The following is a 9,441-nucleotide window of genomic DNA, read 5'->3' on the forward strand; positions in this document are numbered from 1 at the left end:
TTTTGAGGCCCCTCGTTATCCACTTTTATTTCAAATGAATTTGATTTTATTAATCATCTGAAGTGTGAAATACATTAAATGTGTAGAGGAAGAAACTAATTTTTTGAAGAGAGCAATTTTCTTCTCCTAAGGAGAGGCCTCAATCCTTTCCCCTCACTGCACAGGTGACTGTGTTCAAGCTTTCATTCTTTGTCTCTCACCTGAACAGGGAACAGAAATGAAAAATGTTTTCTCTTGTTGATGGTGTGAAACAGCACAGTCCCCACTGGCCAAGCTTGGCATTTCACATTCTAGTTCCCATTGTGAAAGAAAAATGCAAAAGAAAAAAATTTCCAAAGGCAGATCCACACAGTTCGCTCACAGGGATCTTCCCACCCTTCTGAGTCTGGGGGTGCAGTTGAACTGCTGTATGGCAGGGACTCTCTTCATCCACACACAGAAAGGGCCTTTTCCTTCAACTGCTTTCAAACTGTTTGGGAGTAACAAAGTCATTAGTCAATGTAAGTGTTCTTATAACCCTTTTCTTTCTGTAAAGTATATGAACATTTGAAAGTGCAGTGGGTGGAAGCTGACCAGCCACACTAGGCATAAGCCCTCATATATGGAGTCAAACACTGAGACTCAGGATCTTCTGAGTAGAAGTAGAGACAGACATGGAAACACCCTGGGTAATTTGGATACAATGTCCTGGAATGTTCCACAAAATGTGTTCCATGATGGCAAACACAAGATACAGTGGGTGAAAGAAAGATAAGCCACAGGAAAGAATGGGTTAAGATGAAAACTCGTGTGCAAACCCCTCTAAGCAAGAACTACTGTCCAGAGGTGAAGGAACTCTGATTTGTGTTTTGCCTACCACTGAGCACACAACAGCTTTCAGTACTGTAGCCAGATGATGAATTTGGCCTGACTCCCTGCAAAAAAGCAGGACTCCCATCCTCACCAACAACCTGGGACTCACACCTCTGCCAGCAACAAACATGAACCCCAACTCTACATCAGCCTATACCTCTTTGTCCTCCTTCCATCTGTGCATCCTATGTGAAGGGTCCTGTTGGTACGAACTTCTTGGTTCCCATACCGCCACCCACTGTGGTTAGAAGTGGTCATTTTCAGTGCTGGAGTAAGGTGAAGGGCCAACACAAGCATGCCCTGGAATTCCTTGATGGGTTAAAAAAAGACACTGCTCAGGTGCTCTCTCCATGACTAGTATAAAGTTCCAGTCTCCTCTGGAAAGCTTAGGAGACATAAAACATTGCCAGATACATAGACAGTTCTTCTTGGCCTGGAGATATCAATAATGACATTGTCAGCCCTCCTGAGACCTTTTTTTTGAAGGACACAATAGTTTATTTTTTTTTAAACTGTACCACACTGATAATAATGACCAGTATACACATAATGGCTTTTCTCTTGGGTATTCACACTGCAGTATTTTTGTATACTGATATGTTTCAATAGGACCAGGAATATTAAAGAATAAAGAACTTTGGTGAAAGTGAACCCTAATAATTCTGATGTCGCTTCCCATAGAATTAATCTAAAATAAATTAATTTAAAATGAATCAGTGGCATTATAATATTATGTAGTTATGAAGAATGAAAGTTCTCTTAGAAGTAGGAAACATGGACTTATGTTTCCCTGTACTTTCACCTTTAGTTTTAATAATTTGAGCTATGTCCACCCTGGCTGAAGCACAATCATACGACACCTCAGATAATGTCCATACTAACATTTCACAAATTTAGTGATTTTACTTAAAAAAGATCAAACCACAATCAAAATAAAGAGGCAAATAAAAGTGACTTTCAAAAGTGACTTTATTTGAAAAGTGTAGTGCTCATTTGTCCAATAAAAGCTCAAATTTAAATTAAATGCTATAGTTATAATTTCCATATTTCTGTAATAAAATTAACATTTATATATACTATATGGGGTTTTGTACATAGAGCCGTATTTTGCAATCAACAAGAGAAAGTTTTAGAGAACAATGTTTGTTTACAGTTCCACATCTGGTAAAGACAAAGCCATGTGATGTTAAATCTGGCTCTAAGTAACCTAAGTTACACAATTTTGACCAAATGTCAAAATTATGGTCATCTAGTCTTAAAAATTCAAACCATATGAGCTTACCTTAGAGAGACAATGTACTATCGTGTAATTATTCCAATTACCTTTTCTTTGTATGACTCCATGCAAACTGACCCTTTTCTTTAATCCTTGTGAGTCACCAATATTTCAAACTGACCTCTTTTCTTCCATGTTACCATTTCAGTATCCAGTAATTTCTGAGGCAGCATAGATTTAACTTCATAGAAACAATAGATATTTTAACCTTTCAATGATGGCTTTTAAATATGTAAACTTAATAATCATATTACTTAGCTCAGCAACTATAAAAACCTTGATATTTTGGCACTGCAAGCCAGATTCTCTTTGTGTTTTCTAAATTAAGCAGCTTTTGAGTATTTTTGGTATTTATCAGCCATATGTATCTCCTTTATGATAATAAAAGAAGATATTTAAAATAATGTTTAAGGTCCATTATATGAGTGAGAACATGTGATACTCGGATCTTTGTTTCTGTGAGAGGTCACTCAGTATTATAGACTCTAGTTCCATCCAGGTTGCTGCGAAATTCATGATTTTGTTCTTTTTTATGGCTGTGTAGTATTCCATCGTGTACATGTACCACATTTTTTAAATCCAGTCCTCTTTTGATGGACAGCATGGTTGGTTCCAGGTTCTTGCTATTGTGAACAACGCTGTGATAAACATACGTGTGCAGGTATTTTTTAATAGAGTGATTTGAGTTCTTCAGGGTGTATTCCCAGTAGGGGGATTGTGGGGTCATATGGGAGGTTGATATTTAGAGCTTTTAGGAATCGCCACACTGCTTTCCACAGAGGTTGCACTAGTTTACACTCCCACCAACAGTGTAGAAGTGTTCCCTTTTAGCCACACTCTCTCCAGCAGCTGTTATTTTTTGAGTTGTTGATAATTGCCATTCTGACTGGAGTTAGGTGGTATCTCAGTGTGGTTTTGATTTGCATCTTCCTGATGATTAGTGAGATTGAACATTTCTTCACGTGTTTGTTGGCTGTTCGGATGTCCTCTTTTGTGAAGTGTCTGTTCATATCTTTTGCCCACTTTATAATGGGGTTGCTTGTTTTTCTCGTTTTAGTACATTTTAGTTCCTTGTAGATCCAGGATGTTAACTCTTTGTCAGACCTGGTGTTGGCAAATACTTTTTCCCAGTCTGTAGGCTGTCTCCCTGCTCTCTTGATGGTTTCTTTGGCCTTGCAGAAATTTGTCAGTTTAATAAGGTCCCACTTGTCTATCTTCTCTCTTATGACCTGTGGGTTTCAGGTTTTGTTCAGGAACCAATTCCGATTTCCATGAGGGTATCACATGTTCTCACTCATATAATGGACCTTGAACATCCAATGTAATACTGTAAGAAAATGACTGACGGTACTGGGAAACTATGGGGGGCAGGGGGATGGGATTAACAGTAGCAAATATCTGTCTGGGGATGGGAAACACCTCTTATCAACAGGGTGCCTGAATGAAACGTAATTGTACATCTAACCCTTAACTGTACCCCACAAAACCATAATAAAAAATACTGATTATGAAAAAAATCAATCCCTGAAAAATGATCATTTCTATAACCTACCCTGAATTGTTACCATCTTTAAAGTTAAAAAATGAAAAAATAGAATAAAACAAATAAAGTCAGTTGCAAATTTTAAAAAAATAAAAATAAAAAAATAATGTTTAAGGTTAAGTGTCCTGGGGCGACTGATCAATACTTTTTCTTTATTAAGAAACACAGTAAGCCGGGCGCAGTGGCTCAGCCTATAGTCCCGCACCTTTGGGAGGCTGAGGTGAGTGGATTGCCTGAGCCCGCGGGTTCAAGACCCACCTGGGCAACTTTGGCGAGACCTCATCTCTACAATAAATTAAAAAAAATAATTAGCTGGTATGGTAGCACACACCTGTAGTTAAGCTACTTCGAATGCTGAGGCGGAAAGATCACCAGAACCCAGCAGGTCAAGGTTGCGGTGGCCGGGAGCGGCCACTGCACTCCAGTCTGGGCAACAGTGAGACTCCAACTCAAAAAAAAAAAGAAAGAAAAAGAAACACAGTATAAATCAATATTTTCCCTTAAGTATTTGGAATTGTAGAAATTATTTATGTTCCTTCCTTAGATCAAACAACACCACATTTCATCACATGTAACACTGAAATTTACAGACATCGCTGAAATGTTTTTAAGTAAACAAGTGAATTACAGTGGAGACTCAATCAGTGTAGATCTATGAAAAATAACTGAATATTAAAAGAAAATCTTCAAACAAAAACAAACAAAAACAAAGCCCTGCTGAGAACTAAAACTGAGTGTGTGTTGTCACTGATTAGACTCCTCCTTCTCCATGTTGCAGGACATGATTGCTAAATCATTACACCAAGTTTTTAGGACCTCTGCATGAAGAGGCTATGCTACTGTCTCATCTAAGGGAATATAGTGGCACTTCTTCTCCAACAGACTTCATATCCAAAAATGAGCACTGAGTCTCACTCCTCTGTATTCACCATCATCTTATCAGTGGACAGTACTCATTGTGCAAATTGATGACAGCTGACATTTTTCCCCCACCCCCTCCACTACCAATATGAAGTTATCGTCAGTGTGTCATTCATTATATTAACTGGTCTTCACTCTTTCAATCAGAAAAATTGTGACTTAATTAAATAAGGGAAGGTAGGGAGAAATGAAAAACCAAGAGTCTAAAGGCACAAAGTCACATAACTGCTCTAGTTGGAGTTTGCAAACAGAGAATAGGTTGAATTCAGGTAATTCCAAACTATTAGAGTAAAAAGATATTCACAGCGGCTTTAAACGAGTCAGCTTGAGAACCTTCATGGTTTTTGAGGTTTGCGAATTATGTGCTAAAATACCCATACTTCAAAAAGCAATAAGACAAATAGTATAATTATTATTCCATAAGTTACAATGTCAGTGTTGGCATACATAGTATAATTTAGTTAGAATGTGCAGTACTATTTCTATTACATAACCAAAATGTTAAGTGTTCATTTCCTACTTAATTATACACTCAACTGGATTTCAGTTGAACATAAAATTATGTTTGTATCACCACTGATAGTGGGCAACAGCTCTTTGATATCAGTTTTTATTCTGCTGTAAAAATTATCCTTAAACTCTAAAAAGTCCACAATCCAATGTTCAGTCATTCCACACTATCATATTTTTGAAGAGCTTCTTCCAACTTCTGGGTGATTTTTTGGAAAAATATTATTTGTAGTAAGAAATGTTGCATTGATGACTTAAATTCTCTTACTCGAATAGATGAAAGCGGTGAATTTCACTCCAAGTGGCAAAGGAAATAGTGTTACAGCGATTCTGAATACCATCAACCTTCTGCAACCCCATCTTCCCTTCCTTCACATGTCATCTACTCTCTTTCACTTTGGTAAGACCTCCTTTCTGAACATGGATTATGTTGGGGAGTTTGCCAGGTGCCCCTGATACAGCATTAACAGATCCATGACTGAGTCCAGGTCCTGCCTGGGCTGCTCCAGGAAATCCTCTTCGGTGGCATCCTAGACATCTCCAGTAGAGATGATATGCTGGTTGATGCCCACTGAAAAGTCCTGTTAGTTCAGCTCAAAGGCCTAGTTGAGGCCGTGGAAGGACCAGCCCACCTTCTGGTATCCCTTGAAACCCATCACCTGCTTCCACAGGAACTCGTTGGTCATGTGGTTGAACTGTAGCACACTGTCATCCATTTTCTTGGTAAAGCATGTGAAGCCGTTCATCTTGTTTTTCACCTCCTGTGGGTGGAGGGCGGTGGCGGGGGCTGTGCTCAGCATCAGCAGGAAGTTGGCACCCACGATTTCATCCTTCTCCTCCGTATTGCCCTGCTTTCAGGCCTTCTTGTTGGTGGTGCTGGGGCAAATCAGGAAGTACTGGAAGACCTCTCACTGCATGAGCACCGGGTGGCTGGCCATGTGGTTCATTCAACAGATAAGGCCCTTCCTTCGCTTGGAGGTGAAGTACTCCTTGAAGTGGCCAGTGGCCAGCTTCTTGAGCAGGTGGGACACTGAAACAACCAGGAACTTCTCAGCCAGGTATGTGTACAGTCAGTCAAAGTGCTAGTAGCGCCAGTGCAAGGCACCTGTGTGTACGTGGGCACCAGTTTCTAGGAGATGTAGTTCTTCATGCCCTTTAACTTGGTCGACTTGGTGGGGTCCTCAATGTTGCACTAGAAAGGTTAGAGGTGCTCCTGCCCCTCAGGACGGTAGGGGCTCAGCACCACACATAACTTGTCATGGTCCTTCATGAAGCTCGAGGGTCTCACCCAGCATGAATATCTCCACACCTCACTCCCAAAAGGTGAAGTAGCAGTTGAGGTTGCGGCCCATGGTGACTGAGCTCTTGTCGCTGGATGGGTGGTGCTGTGGTTCTGTGCAGGAGCCCAGCAACAGGTGAGAGCACATGGACAGGTGGTAGCTGCCGGCAGTGCTGCAGCCAGCCTAGGAGGTCTGGATAGGCACCACTGCCTGGCCTGCACCACTTCTCTGTCATCCCAATAGTCCTCTCAGTTGTCTTTGCTGCCCTGGCTGGCCTGGTAGTTGCTGTAGAGCTACTGGCTGCAGAACTCCCCTGTCATACAGGAAGCCCGTACCTGGTGGCTGGAAGGTACTTTGTGGCAGCACCTGCTATGGCTGCAAGAAGGCAACTGGTAGGTGGCTTGAAAGAGGCAGGTGGCAGAGTGGGCAGGGGCTGAAAGCCTCCCAGCAGCACATTGGTGTAGAGGGCCAGGCCACTTTGGGCTGGGCTCTGGGGCGCGCAAATCACCAGCACATATGAGGCCAGGAGGAGGCAGTGGTTGCTGTGGCTGGTGACTTCCTCCCCCTCGAGCCAGACCTCGATGTCCTGCTCACTGCATGCACTCTCCTGCAGTGAGATCTCACCCAATTTCTCTGACCTGAAGTCTATAGAGCCCGGTGTGCAATGCCATAGTCCCAGATATCGGTCCTGATTTCGGTGCCCCTATCCGGTTCCACCCTAGGGACTTGCGATCCTGCCTGGTGCGCCTCCTGGAGCCCCGAAGGCAGCGTACACCCCACCGTCCAGGCCCATTGGTCTAGCTCTCAAGGAGTCTTACTGTACTGTGTTGCCCAGGTTAGAGTGCTGTGGCACACTCATGGCCACCACAGCCTCAACCTGCTGGGCTCAGGTGAACCTTGCACCTCAGCCTTCTCAGTAGCTGGAACCAGGCACTCCTTTTTAAATAAATAAACTCAAGAGTTTGCAGAACTATTCTGCTCACTACAGCTGCAATAGAGTTCTTTGTCTTTGCCAGAGTTTCCAAAATTTATTTATAAGTTAGATATTGAGCATGCAAGCAGCCATGCCGGCACGTGACTTGCATGGAGAGATTTCCAAGAAATAGGTACCTCTAGAAACTTTCTATATCTGTACAAGTCTCCCCAGAAGGCTGGAGTACTACAAATCTCTGAAAGGGCCATCCGATCACCTGTGCTTTCAGGGGAGCTCCTCATACGCTGGTCTTAGGCTATATGGGCCTCTAGAAGAATGTATAAGCTCCCCCAAGGGACCAACAACACTTGAGTTCTTCTGGAAGACCTGAGGTGGGCATCTGTGGGTTTTCAGGGATGTTAAATTTTTCTAAGTCTAACTGAGGACAGTATCCACTGTTCGCTTCCTAGAAATACTGGTGAAAGCACTATTACTGTCTCAGTATTTTCTACCTCTGCTCAGAGCCAAGGAGCTATGATAGCACAAAACTGTTCTGCAATAAAAGAGAAATATTCTAAGTCGTCTCCTTGACCCAAGAAATTCTGTTGCTGTTCTGAAAGGCACAGAAACGTCAACCTGCCTGTTGGTTCTTCAGAAATCCCTCTGTAATGCACCTAAGAAATCAGACACTCTTGAAACATAGAGAAACTTGATCCAGTGCTGTACAACACCCCCAAAAATGAATAAGAAGGAGACATGTTGAATGCTGCTTGTAAAAGAAACAGAAGCTAATAAATGATAATGAATGACAAGGAAAACAATAATGATGATCACAATGATGACGCCATTACTGATAATGAAGCTAAATTAAAGGATTAGGGGGAAGATTCACCCATATGAGTGACATGGTGCCAGTTTTTGGCCTCACAGAAATATGAGAAGAGAAAACACGAGGAGGAGGTCACAGTGAACTTAGATTCCTGCACACACTCCCAGGGGTCATCCTAAGGGACAGGGAAAGGAAGTCTTGACCTGAGCCTGCTCATGCTCCACATCCACCAGATTTCTGAATTTCTGACCCCCGAATGGGACCCCAGTTGACACACAGGCCAGAAACCCCTGCCTTCATGGAGACAAGGCCCCTCAGCCTCACTGAGACAACTCCTCACAAGGCTAGAGTCTGACATATTGTTTCATCTCAGCACACCTCCTGAGGGTGGCCTCAACATTGCTTTGGGTCCAGATCTGAGAGCAGGGACTTCCTGAGGACTCAGAATTGCCTGGTCTACTCAGAAGTCCTCATCCCTGTTCTTGCATCAGGACTGGCCTTTCTGTGCCCAAGGGGACCAAGGACATTCCTGGTGGTGCAGACCCAGCGAGGAGCATCCATGGGTTCCCAGAGTGGGCAGTGGCAGTTCCCGGCCAAGTGGAGGTAGTAACTCCAAGGAGAGCCACAATTGCAGAGAAACTCTGTCTAGCCTTTTAAGGATTGGGAGGGCAGTTCCTGAGCCAGAGTAGACTATAAAATGAGTGATTACTGGGAAGGTGGGGAGGGGAGGCCACCTTCCCTGGGCCAGCAAGGCCAGAGCAGGAGAAACTGACAACAGCAGGGGACTTGTAATTTTTTAGAGGCTCTGGCAGGTCAAGGGTGAACTTCTCTTGTGTCTACCATTCCCTACTGACTGGGAGGTTCTCAGGATTCCTTCTGGCCTGGGTGTCTCTTTCCCATATAGGAGCTGATTCTGGCTACTGAGTTTGATCAAGAAGATTTGAAGGGAGCTGTGGCAGGCCTAAGATGACTTTGCTGGGGCACTCAAGGTCAACAAAGTGGTGCTGGGTCCACAGGTAAACTATTAGATTCTCCCAGAGCCTCCAGGAATACAAGGACACCCAGGTGGGAGAGGGAAAACCACATGGAGCAGCAGTGAGCCTGCAGGGGGTCATCCCAGCATGCACATACAAGCTCTGTCCAAACTGATGGATCAAGTCAGGCTGACAGCTGGACCTAAGGGTGTACACTCTGGTCTCCATGTGGACGTTAGAGGAGGAGCCTGGGAAAAGCACTCCAAACCCAAGAAAGGGCTTGGTGCCATTTTGTCAGAAACTGAAGGCCAGTAGGTACCAGAAGGGGCAGGGTTTGAATAGT

General features: G+C 43.3%; 1 pseudogene; it reads right to left on the minus strand.

The window, feature by feature from the left end:
* Window positions 1-5,259: 5,259 nt before the first annotated feature.
* Window positions 5,260-7,597, minus strand: LOC103254326 (annotated as a pseudogene).
* Window positions 7,598-9,441: the final 1,844 nt, after the last annotated feature.

The sequence above is a fragment of the Carlito syrichta genome, unplaced genomic scaffold (genome assembly GCF_000164805.1).
Source record: "Carlito syrichta isolate Samal-C Ts95f unplaced genomic scaffold, Tarsius_syrichta-2.0.1 Scaffold274911, whole genome shotgun sequence".
In the NCBI taxonomy this organism is placed as follows: Eukaryota; Metazoa; Chordata; class Mammalia; order Primates; family Tarsiidae; genus Carlito; species Carlito syrichta.